The sequence below is a fragment of the Chiloscyllium plagiosum genome, chromosome 4 (genome assembly GCF_004010195.1).
Source record: "Chiloscyllium plagiosum isolate BGI_BamShark_2017 chromosome 4, ASM401019v2, whole genome shotgun sequence".
NCBI lineage: Eukaryota > Metazoa > Chordata > Chondrichthyes > Orectolobiformes > Hemiscylliidae > Chiloscyllium > Chiloscyllium plagiosum.
In genome coordinates this window covers 9,372,117-9,385,568 of record NC_057713.1, presented here as the reverse complement: position 1 = coordinate 9,385,568, position 13,452 = coordinate 9,372,117, and positions in this window count along the sequence as shown.

Sequence of the window (13,452 nt, the reverse complement as noted above, 5' to 3'; positions counted from 1 at the left end):
TGATTAATAATTTAAAAAATAAACAGGGGGAAAAAAAAACAGGAGATTCAGAGGTCTTCTCAGTTTAGGGGATTGACTGTGCTGGCTGGTGTTACAGACAGTATGTTACTGTTAGTTTCTGCCCCTTTTTTTGGAGGTGGGAAACCTGATTCCTGAACTGGCTGAATTATTTAGCCAGTTTGTTAACTGGCATTCCTTTAAGTGAGGACTGATTTTGTTAAACTCCTGATGCATATAATGTGTTTCAGGTGTAACTCCATTCTCATTAGGGGGTTGTTGTTTAACTGACTGGTTACAGCCTGTGTTACTCTTCTCTCTTTTCTCAAAAAGAGAGGAAAAATAAAGGACAATGTTAATTTTGTGGTAGGGCTTAGCCCTTGGACTCTAGTTTCCTTTGTTTTGTATGTGTCTTCACTGTTTTTGGTGTTTGGACTGAGCCTTTGTGGAAGACATACTTTTTTACCAGAGGAGCTGTTCCTGTGGGCAGGCCTAGCCCTGGGACTGGGCCTCTGAAGATAGAACACCTGTGTGTGTGCTGGGAGGTGAGCACTTGCTTTATCCTGGAGTTTGGGAGAAGACCTTTTCCTTCAGGAGTGGATCAAACCCCTGTGAGTTAACTGCACCTGCACCTGCACCTGTACAATGTACTGTTCCTGAGAGTGGGCCTGGTTTTCCAAGGCTGGGCCAGGACTCCATGGAGACTGAACACTGTCTGCTGTGCATTTGCTGCCTTCAGGAGTGGACTCTGCCCTTGGTTGTGGACTTTCTTTTAGCAACAGACTCTGCAGTTTGGAACAGACTCTATTTCTGACAATGTACATTGTATACTGGAGTGGACTCAGTCTTCAAAATGTAGAGTCCATTTTGAAGAACACTAGATTTGGACTGTGTACCAGAAAGGACTTTTTCAGTAATTAACTGTATCATGCTGTTTGTTGGAGTTATCACCTGTACTGTCTTGTGTGTCCCTGGGTCTGACAGGCCTTACTGTGAGCTGGGGGGCTCATGGGTTGTCCTGAAACCTGTCACTCCAAGAGCCGGAGGGTGGGTAGGCCATCCTGTGAACCTGAAGGTTGGTAGACTGTCCTAAAAGCTGGAGGTTGGGTAGGACACCCTGATGCCAGCCGCCCAGAGAGTCAGATGGTGGGTAGGCCATTGAGTGCTGTCGTCCTGAGAAGGGGTGATCGGGACTGGCTGACCTAGAGGAGGTCGGATGGTGTCAGCAGCCGAGAGCCAGAAGGCAAGTAGGGGCGGGCTGAGATCCGGAAGGCTTGTGTCCTAGCGTCCTCCCATGGACGCGCACTTCGGGGTGGGTGAGAGCCTAATGGTATGTAGGGGCTGACTGAGAGCCAGAAGGCAGGTAGCCTTCCTCAGCACTGTCACATTGGGTGGGTACTGGGGTGGGCTGTCCTAGAGGTGGTCAAAACGTGTCAGGGCAGACTGAGCACTGGAAGGGGCATGGGCTGGAAGGTGCATAGGAGCAGGCTGCCTTAGTGGTTGGAAGGTGAGAGGGTTGGGGGCTTGCTCGGTCTGTATTGTATGTACTTTCCTATGTAACAGGATTGTCTCATGTACAAATGTCATTGTCTTTTCATATTTGAAACTGGGATTTGAGGTTTGTCCTCCTCTCCCTGTAAACTGGTTGAACGTTAGGGTTTGAGACCTGGCTTTGCTGCTCCTCTTCCTTTGTAAAATTGCTGTTGTATACAGCTGTAAATGTTAACTGTTTTTCTGTAAACTCTTTTTTTTATTAAACAATTACAAAAAAAATCATCAAAAGCAAAAAAAAACAGGCATGTCAGGGGTTCTGTTCAGAGCTGGCTCTGAGGGAAGAAGGGCTTATGCCCGAAATGTCGATTCTCCTGTTCCCTGGATGCTGCCTGACCTGCTGCGCTTTTCCAGCAACACATTTTCAGCTCTGAGGGAGCTGGATCAGGGTCAAGGACTCTCCATGTGGAAGTAAAGGGGAACTTGAAGACCGGCTACTGACCTCTGGGGTTATTTCATGAACCTTCTAAATTCTAGACAAATAGGCTGAATGGGAAATCTGTGTAACTTAAACTCTGTGGACCTGTTGTACTCTCTCCAAGGTCAATCTGTCCTTCCTAGGACTGTTTTTTTTTTTCCTTCAACACAGATGTCTGATTTGCTGAGTTTCATCAGTTTCTGTTTTTATTTGTTTCAGATCTCCAGCATCTTTGTTCTATTTAAATGTCAGTCCACATTTTGTGCTGACATCTCAGCTGTGGGCTTTGAACCTACAACCTTTAGACTCAGTGGGCTACTACATAAACCAGAACAAAAAGGAAAGGGATCTCACTCATCAAGTTATGACTGAGTTTGGTATGCACTCTCTCTTTCTAGCTTTTCTTTCTCAAAAAATCTGCTTCCTACATCATTCGAGCACTTTTCAAGTAGTGGGTAAATAAATATACCTACTCATCAGCCAATCTTAGCTTATAGGCCTGACCTGCACGTCATTGGATTGTGGGAGGACACAGGAGCACCCAGAGGAAGCCCATGCAGCTATGGGGAGAATGTGCAAACTCGACACAGACCATCCCTCAAGGATGGAATCAGATCCAGGTCACTGGGGCTGTGAGGCAGCAGTGCTAACCCCTGAGCCACTGTGCCACCCCCAAATCTGAGGAATTAATTTGTCTGGCTTCACGGAGCAAGGTATAGAAAATGGGAGCATCTAGTATCAAAGGATATAAGTCTCAGAATAAAACCTTACTCTGTACGGCTCAGCAAAGGAAAGCTACCAAAGACACTCCATCTGTTTCTTTACGTTTGTTCAGAAGATGGGGGATTTGGCAGGCACTGCGCTGTCTGTTGCTTGAGCTGACATAAAGGATACGATTGCAGTCTGTTGTGTGGAATTAGCAAGCAGTCTCGGTGTTAGTAAGTCATGTAGAGAGCTACGTAGAGAATGTTCTGGATGGGGATTGCTCACAGACCTTCATGCAGGTTGAGGACCCTGGTCTGGATTTAACCCCATTTGATCAGTGGCTTCAGTACAACAACACGTTGGTGTTGTTTTGTGTCTTTATATGCCCACTTGATTTATTTTAATATTTCCCTCTTGTCAACTGATTTTTGCAAACAGGTGAGGCTTATGCTAGCGTTAATAACAATAACTGAGTGGATGGTGGATAGTCATTTTCCTTAATGAGAGAGGATAGGCTATGGTGATTGTGGTGGTGGGAAGGTTGTGTAGCACTTTGAAGTATAAGCGAGAAATAAATAAATGTGAGTCCCTCTTTCCCTGCCTCCCCCTCACTTCTGGTGGTGTGTATTGCTCATTAAGGGCTTTGCTTGCTGTTATTTCATTGGCTACGCAGTGGATTGCTGGTGATAGTTAAAAGATAACAAACGCAAAAAAAAAAGGCACGGGGATTTTGGTGGTGGGGAGGTCGTGTGTGGTAGCACTTATGGGTAAGAACAAAAAAGGGGGGAAAAAGAAAGGAAATAAATAACCAAATCGATACACGTGACTTTGATTCATTACTTCAAAAGCTAGTGTACATGTTGGCCTCGATCCTGCACTAGGTGTAATATCAGTGCTCACGGTAACAAGGAACTTAATCCAACAGCACATTCATCATCTGCACTCATGAGAAATCATAAAATTACTGCTCTTCGAAATTTGTTGCACCAGTTATATCCATCGAGGGGCATTCAAACATTAACTTGCCTAGGAGATACCTGCTGGACATGAGGAAAGGGCTTGGACTGGTACCTTCAGTGCAAAATGAATTTATGTTGCTTTGGTAGGATGGATTTCACAAGGGAGTGCCAATGGAATCAAGGCAATAGTGGCCTGTTATGTTCAACTTGTAAGTGTACAAATGGGATGCGGGAGCAGATGGAGAAACATATACAAGTCACTAAAACCAGTGAGCAGGTTTTAGAAATGCATAAATACAGTGATAATTTCTACAGACATGGGGCAGTCCAGTGGCTCAGTGGTTAGCATTGCTGCCTCAAAAAAGCAGGGACCTGGGTTCAAATCCACCCTTGGGTGACTGTGTGGAGTTTGCACATTCTCCCTGTGTTTGTTTAGATTTCTTCCCGATGCTCCAGTTCCCTCCCATAGTCCACAGATGTGCAAGTTAGACGGATTGGGTCCGTTCAGTTATCAAACCCTCTCGTTGCCTCCGAATGCTCTTCAGAGGATCAGTGTAAACTCAGTGGACTAAATGACCTGTTTCTACACTGTAGGGATTCTCTATTCCCTCCCACCACTTCCATCACTCAGACCAGCAGAGCATAGCAGAGAGATGTAGAGCACGGAAATAGACCCTTCGGTCCAACCTGTCCATGCTGACCAGATATCCCAACCCAATCTAGTCCCACCTGCCAGCACCCGGCCCATATCCCTCCAAACCTTTCCTCTTCATATACCTGTCCAGATGCCTTTTTAAATGCTGCAATTGTACCAGCCTCCACCACTTCATCTGACACCTCATTCCATACACGTACCAATCTCTGCGTGAAAAAGGTGCCCTTTAGGTCTCTTTTATATCTTTCCCTTTTCACCCTAAACCTATGTCCTCTAGTTCGGGACTTCCCCACCCCACGGAATATGTTTATCCTATTCATGCCTGTCTATAAGGTCACCCCTCTGCCTCCAACGGTCCAGGGAAAACAAGCCTGACCTATTCAGCATCTTCCTCTAGCTCAAATCCTCCAACCTTGGCAACACATTTGTAAATCTTTTCTGAACCCTTTCAAGTTTCACAACATCTTTCCAATAGCAAAGAGACCAGAATTGCATGCAATATTCCAACAGTGGCCTAACCAATGTCCTGTACAGTTGCAACATGACCTCCCAACTCCTGTACTCAATACTCTGACCAATGAAGGAAAGCATACCAAATGCCATCTTCACTATCCTATCTACCTGCGACACTACTTTCAAGGAGCTATGAAAGTGCACTCCAAGGTCTCTTTGTTCAGCAAAGCTCCCTAGGAACTTATACATTTAATGATAAGTCCTGCTGAGGTTTGCTTTCCCAAAATGCAGCATGAAAATACATACGAAAGCTCCTTGGGTAGCACCTTCCAAACACGTGGCCACTTTCATCTAGAAGGACAAGGGCAAAAGATATGTGGAACACCAACCTCTGCAATTTCCTCGCGACATCACTCACAATGATTTATCAAAAGGAGGTTTTGAGGAATATCACAGTGACGCAGTCAATTGCTCATGAACATGAATGCCTTTAGCATCACAATTCTCCCAAATTACTTCATGTATGTAGAATTTGGAACAGAAAGCTTGATCAAAGAGGGAGTTTTTAAGGAATGTCAAAAAGGAGGAAAGGTGGATAGAGACAGGACTCGATCTTGAGTCCTCAGCAGTTGAAGGCATGACCACCATTGGTTAAAATGGTGGAAGCTGAAGAGTTAACTTGAAGGATTGTTGGGCTAGAGATTACAGAGATAGAGAGGGTACATGGACTTGGATGGATTTGACAGCTGGGAATTTCAAAATCAATTTATTGCTTGACCAGGAGGTAGGTCAGTGAGCCAGGCAGAGTTGGACAGAAAGGAAAAAGGCTGGGTTCAAATGACGAGAGATGGCCAAAGGCTCACATGCTTATGGGAGAAGGGAGGAGAATGGGATTGTGAAACATATCGGCCATGATTGAATGGCAGAGCAGACTCGATGGACTGAATGACCCAATTCTGCTCCAATGTCTTATGAACTTATGGACATATGGGCATAAACACTCACATGGATTTGTTAAAACAAATAGTTTAAGTGTCATGAAAATGTTTATAACATTGACTTCTGAAATGGTTTGTGCTTTTGTCACACACCAGGTCAAAGGCATGATGTGCACAATAACTCATTGCTCAAGGATGGATATGTAAATATATTAGTCTACAGTGGTGGCTATTCAGTCTGAAGAGGTTTTACAATATAAATTTCTTATGAGATCCATTGTGAATTGTGGATAATATTTGGCCTGAATATGTTGGTGATAATGAGAATGATGATTATACCTTTGGCTTTTTCCAGAGATGAGTCTCTATCCCATTGAGAGAGGAAATGTAGTCTCTCTGTGTCGTGCTACCAAGTGAACAGCAAGGTCTTTTTTTTTCCTTATTAACAGCTCTCTGGGCATGCAAATAAGTAAAGCATCATCTGAAATGGCGAATGCATGTTTGTATCCTAACATTTTCTGCAGAACAACAGATAACTAGAATGTTTCTAAAATGTCAACAACCCAGTTGGCATTTATTGCTTGGTAGTAGCTGCCTTGAGATGGCAGTGATGTAGCCTCTCTGTGAGTTTTCAGTAATGGTTTGTCGAGTCTTGCTAAGAATTTACTGCAGCTGATATGGGACTCCGGTCACATACAGATCAGACCAAGTAAAAAAAGACAGATCTTTCCCCTTAAAGGATATGAGAAAGCAAGTAGAGATTTTAATGAACATCCAACAGCTTTATTTTTTTCTCCTCTCTTCCAGACTGCTTCAAACGTGTTTGAACTTCTTAAAGTAGAGTAGCAGGGTTTGAGATTACAGGCTAATGGGATCACTTGTCCGGCATTATAGCCACTGGCTTGGCTTGCCCTAAGAGAACAGTAGTGCACCAACAGCCTCACGAGATGCATGGACCTTTCTGGTCAGCAGCAGGGAGAAAGCAGCCCTCACTGGCTGTCTTTAAATTGACAGCGTCATCTTTTTGTACTGGAGCCTTAAGAACATAGTGAATCCTTCTTGTAGTGATGTCATATAAGACCATAAAATGTCAGTAGAAATAGGCCACTCAGCCTATTGAGTCTTCGCTGCTATTCAATAAGATCATGGCTGATTTGATAATCCTCAACTCCACTTTCTGGCCTTTTCCCCGTAATCCATGAATTCTTAACAGTTTAAAAATCTGTCGATCTCCACCTTGAATATACTTAATGACCCAGCCTCTACAGCCCTCTGCTGGAAACAATTCTACAGATTCGCCATCATCTGAGAAGAAATTCCTCTTCATCTCTGCTGTAAATGACCCTTTAGTCTGACATTATGCCCTGTCTTCATAAAGTGTCCTATTAAGGGAAAAACAAATTTTCCACACCTACCTTGTCAAGTGCCCTCAGACTCTTGTATTGTCAATGAGGACAACTCTCATTCTTCTGTATTATAATGCATACATATCCAACCTATTCAACCTCTCCTCATGAGACAGTCCCTCCATACCTGGCATCAACCAAGTGAACCTCCAATGCTTCCAATGTCACTTAGATAAGTGGCACAAAACTGTTCACGTATTCAAGACGTAGTCTGACTCGTGTCTTGTATCGGTTTAGCAAAGCCTTCCTTCTTTAATGATCCATTCAATTTAAAATGAAGGCCAGTATTCCATTTGCCTTCCTTATTACCCAATGAGCTTGGATGCTCGCTTTTTGTGATTCATGGATGAGACCTCCCAAGAGCCACTGCTCTGCAGCATTCTACAGTCTTTCTCGATTATCATAATATTCAGCTCCTTTGTTCATCCTGCCTAAGTGCATAACCACATATTCCCCCACATTTTACTCAATCTGCCAAATTTTTGCCTACTCACTGAACCTGTCATAATCAAAACAAGCAGAGGCAGCATGGGTTCATGAAAAGAAAATCGTGGCTGACCAACTTATTTGAATTTTTGAAGAAGTCTCAACCAGAGTGGACGTACCAGAGACAGTAGATGTGACTTGGACTTCCAGAAGAGACGGATTCCAGCATCTGCAGTTTTTCTAAAGTAGACCGGCAGGAGGCTGGAAGGACACAACAAGTCAGGCAGCATCAGAAGTCAACGTTTCAGGCCCAATACTTTGACTTCTCCATCTTCTGATGCTGCCTGGCTTGCTGTGTTCTTCCAGACTCCTGCCGGTTACTTTAGACTTCCAGAAGGCATTCGACAAGGGACTCACAAAAAGCTAAGCCAGAAGACAATATCCTATAATGTTGGAGGTTGTACTTTGGCATGCATTAAGAATTGGCTAAAGCAAGAAATAGCAAAAGGCGATAATTCGTTCATTTTCAGATGAGTGACATATGTCCAGTGGGATTCCACAGGGATGAGTGCTGGGGCTACAGACATTCACAGTCTATATTCATAACTTGGGGCGAGGAAGCAAATGTACTGTAGCCACGTTCACAGACCATGCAAAAATAATTGGAAAGGCAGGTTGTGAGAGGAAACAAACAATTCGCAGAAAGATATTGATAGGTTAAGTAAATGAGCAAAAAGTTGGTAAATGGAGTAAAATGTAGGAAAATGTGAAATTGTTAATTTTGGAAGGGAGAACAAAAGAGCAGAATATTATTTAACTGGAGAAAAACTGCAGAAAGTTGCAACACAAAGGGACTTGTGCACGAAACACAGAAAGCTAGTACATATGTGCACTGGGTAATCAGGAAGGCTAATGGATTGTTGGCCCTTATTACAAGGGGGGGGGGGTTGGAGTATAAGAGGAGGGGAGTCTCACTGCTACTGTTCAAGGTGCTGAGGAGCCCTCATTGGGAATACCATGAGCAGCTTTGATACCCTTATTTTAAAAAAAAAAACAAGAAATAATTTCATTGGAGACAGTTCAGAGCAACTTCAATAAGATGATCCCCAATATGAAATTAAAAATTACACAACAAACCAGGTTATAGTCTAACAGGTTTATTTGGAAGTACTAGCATTCAAAACGCTGCTCCTTCATCAGGTAGCTGTGGAGCAGGATCATAATACACAGAATTTATAGCAAAAGATTATAGTGTCAGGCAGCTGAAATGGTATATTGAACAAACCTAGATTGTTAAGTCTTTCATCTTTTAGAATGGGTTTACACGTTTCCGTTCATTAATATGTAAATCCGATAAGTTTTAAGTCACATTCTCAAGATGACTTAAGGTTTTATGTTTTAAAAAAAAAAAGTGATATCTCAGCTCAGACAATGTATTAAAGGTGTGAGGTTAGAGTCTCTGTAGAATCTTGAGGTTAGAATCTTGAGTCAGACTGGTTCTATTTCCAAAGTAGGAATTTATAAAATATTACATGGATTGACTGCCACATCATTATTTGAAATTTGGCATTCTTGCATTTGTCCTGATGAGTGAAAAATAAAAAAAAGTTGTTAATATATTGCATTCTTTTCAGCAATATCTATATTCCCTATTATCAAGGAGCTAATCGCTCCCTTATAACAACAGACAGAATTTAACAGCCCAGAATTGTTGCGAGAGTAACAGGTGGTTTCGTTGAATTGTTGTCAATATGTCAGTTGTCCAGTGATTTGTGGTAGCAAAGAAACAGCCTTTGAGCTGTGAATCTCCACAAGTTGCTGACTGAACTACGACATTTTGCAATTAGCCTCATTTCAAAGCCACCTAAATTTACCAGTTACATTTTCAAAATATTTGTTAAATTTTCGCATTAAACTTGAATTAAACTCACTGCAGAATGTTAGGGATAGCAGTGAGTTCAATAATTGTTGACACGATGCCATCTTGCCAAGTAAGTGAACAAAGTAAACAATGTTGCATCCCATTCCTGGGATCAGCAATTCTTCTTACAATTTTTAAACAATGCAAATTTTAAATTTTGGACCGACTGTTCCACTTGGCCCTTTTCTCGCTCGATTCAGTCTTTCTGCCCATTCTGTTTCTCAAACTCACCCTGTCCCATTCTCCACCATTTCATTTATTTCTTTCTCAATCTTTGTATCTCATCAATTCAGGGGATACAGAGAATGAGGTCTTCTCATTCACCACTGTCCCAGGTATCCTGTTGGCAAGTTAACAAGTTACAAGGTTAAAATGCTTAAACTGGTAGGTGAGTTTGTAATATCTGTTGCTCCACAACATGCCCCAATACAAGAAAATGTAGGTCAATAAATAAAAAGATGTTAAGAATTAGCATTCTGTTATTAATTGATAGTCATAGAGTTCTGGAAATGTACAGCACAGGCACAGACCCTTAGGTCCAACTTGTCCATGTTGACCAGATATCCTAACGTAGTCTAGTCCCATTTGCCAGCACTTGCCCCTTACCCCTCCAAACTCTTCCTATTCATGTACCCATCTAGATGCTTTTTAAATGATGTAATTGTACCAGCCTCCACCACTTCCTCTGGCAGCTTATTCCATACACACGCCACCCTAAGGGGCATTAAAATGTTGCCCCTTAGATCCCTCTTAAATCTTTCCCCTATCACCTGAAACCTTTGCCCTCTAGTTTTGGACCCCCCTACTCCAGGGAAAAGACTTGATCATTCCCATTATCCATGCCGCTGATGATTTTATAAACCTCTATATTTCACCCCTCAGCCTCCGATGCTCCAAGGGAAAACAGCCCCAGCCTATTCAACCTCTCCCTGCAGCTCAAAACCTCCAACTCTGGCAACATGCTTGTAAATCTTTTCTGAACCCTTTCAAGTTTCACAACATCTTTCCGATAGCAGGACGACCAGAATTGAATGTAGTCATCGGTTTGAAGGGGAAAAAATAAATCAGAAAGGGAAACACCATTGGAATTGCTAAGCTACTCACTAGTGAAAGGACAAGTTCAGCAAAATTTCCTCATGAAGTAAGCTGGAGGTAGGCATCGATGGCGGAATTGTTTCACATTATCCATTTTGACTAGAAAACTGCTTTTAATTATAGCATTTGCAGTTTAGTGATTTGAATTATCAAGGAAGATTTTGCAAAGCAGATTAGCACAAGTATTAAGCAATACCACCCAAGTGGCAAATAATTGAATTAAAACAATAACTGGAAATTTGGAGAGATTAAATTAAACTCCGTGATGAGGCTGATGAGTTCCTGCAAAGGCTTTTATTCTGGGAAAGAGTATTCGGAATTAGCTATAACAAATTAAGGTGAATTGAATACTATATCCTGGCTAGTTGCAAAGCTGTGCAATTAATTCCACACACGTGGCACCAATACACAGAGTGTTGTGATTTTTTTTGTATATTGCCAACCATAGTGTAATTGCATTTGAGATTGATAAGGAATGCACACTTCAGTCAATCAACTGCAGTGTAGATTGAAACAAATAAATGGACCTACATCAATAGGTGCTGAGGAGCTGTGTTGAGAGAGACAGATGAATTTTTTGGAATACAGTAAGGGATTTTAGGATTTTTTTTATTATTTGCTCGTGGGGTGTGAGATGTCACTGGCTGGGTCAGCATTTATCATCCATTCCTAATTACCCTGGAGAAGGTGGTGTTGAGTTGCCTTCATGAACTGCTACAGTCTTTGCAATGCAAGAATCTTTAGCGAAGGAATTTCAGGATTTTGACCCAGCGACAGTGAAGGAACGGCAATATATTTCCAAGTTAGGATGGTGAGGGGCTTGGAGGGGAACTTGCAGGTGGCGCCGTTCCCCTGTACCTGCTGCCATTGTCCTTTTGGGTGGAAGTAGTTGTGGGTTTGGAGAAGACATGAGTCAGGAAAGTCCTGCCAAAGGATTCTTGGTGATGGCTGTAGTGAATTTCGTAGATAGTACACACTGCTGTAGCTATGCATCGGTGTTGGATGGAGTAAAAGTTGAAGATGTTGCATGTTGTGCCAATTATAGGGATTGCTTTGTTCTGGATGAGGTCATCTTCTTGAGTGTTGTTGGAATTGCATGCTGCCAGAGTCAGCTCAAGCCTGAGTATTGTCCAGATCTTGCTGCATTTGGACCCAGCTGCTTCAGTATCTGAGGGGTTACAAATGGTGTTGAACACTCTGCAATCCTCCAGTGAACTTCCCCACTTCTGACTTTGTGATAGAGGGAAGGTCATTGATAAAGCAGCTAAGATGGTTGGGCCTATAGGACACTACTCTGAGGACCTCCTGGAGCCGAGAATATTTTCTTCCAACAACTATGTGCCTATCTTCCTATGTGCCAGGTATGAGTCCGACCAGCTGAGAGTATTCCCCCAATTCCCATTGATTCCAGTTTTGCTAGGAACGTCACCCTCTGTCAAATGTAGCCTTGATGTCAAGAGCTGTCCCCCTCACCTCAACCCTGGAATTCAGCTCTTTTATCCATGCCTGAACCAAGGCTGTAATGAGATCAGGAAGTGAGTAATCCTAACGGAATTAAAACAAAATGGAAATAGTGAAAGAAGTGAGAACTAGTTCACAAAACTGACAGTTTGTGGGAAAGGTGAAGGTGTGAAAGGGAGGATTGAATGGGTGAGTATTCCAGTAATAGATTCATTGATTTATTCAGAGCAGAAAAGGCCCATCGGCATCAGTCTGCACGGACATGAATCTCACTAAAAGTGCGTTAAACCCAATTCCTGCACTTGTCCCACATTGGACCATAAGACATAGGAGTGGAAGTAAGGCCATTCGGCCCATCGAGTCCACTCTGCCATTTAATCGTGGCTGGTGGGTATTTCAACTCCACTTACCCACACTCTCCCTGTATCCCTTAATTCCCTGTGAGATCAAGAATTTATCAATCTCTTCCTTGAAGACATTTAACGTCACAGCGTCCACTGCGCTCAGTGGCAATGAATTCCACAGGCCCACCACACTCTGGCTGAAGAAATGTCTCCTCATTTCCATTCTAAATTGACCTGCCCCCAATTCTAAGGCTGTGCCCACAGGTCCTAGTCTCCCTGCCTAAGGGAAACAAATTCCCAGCATCTACCCTTTCTCAGCCATGCATTATCTTGTAAGTTTCTATTAGATCTCCCCTCAACCTTCTAAACTCCAATGAATACAATACCAGGATCGTCAGACATTCATCATATGTTAGGCCTACTATTTCATGGATCATCCATGTGAATCTCCACCAGACACACTCCAGTGTCAGTATGTCCTTCCTGAGGTTGGGCCTCAAAATTGGACACAGGAGTCTAAGTGAGGCCTAACTAGAGCTTAATAAAGTCTCAGAAGCACATCACTGCTTTTATATTCCAACTCTCTTGAGATAAATGACAACATTACATTTGCTTTCTTAACCATGGACTCAACCTGCAAATCAACCTTTAGAGAATCCTGGACTAGCATTCCCAGATCCCTTTGTACTTTGGCTTTATGAATTTTCTCAGCATTTAGAAAGTAGTCCATGCCTGTATTCTTTTTTCCAATGTGCAAGACCTCGCACTTGCTCACGTTGAATTTCATCAGCCATTTCCTGGACCACTCTCCCTAAACTGTCCAAATCTTTCTACAAGGAGAAAGTGAGGACTGCAGATGCTGGAGATCAGAGCTGAAAATGTGTTGCTGGAAAAGCGCAGCAGGTCAGGCAGCATCCAAGGACCAGGAGAATCGACGTTTCGGGTATGAGCCCTTCTTCAGGAATGAGGAGAGTGTACCAAGCAGGCTAAGATAAAAGGTAGGGAGGCGGGACATGGGGGAGGGGCTTTGGAAATGCGATAGGTGGAAGGAGATTAAGGTGAGGGTTATAGGCCGAAGTGGGGGTGGGGGGCGGAGAGGTCAGGAAGAAGGTTGCAGGTTAGG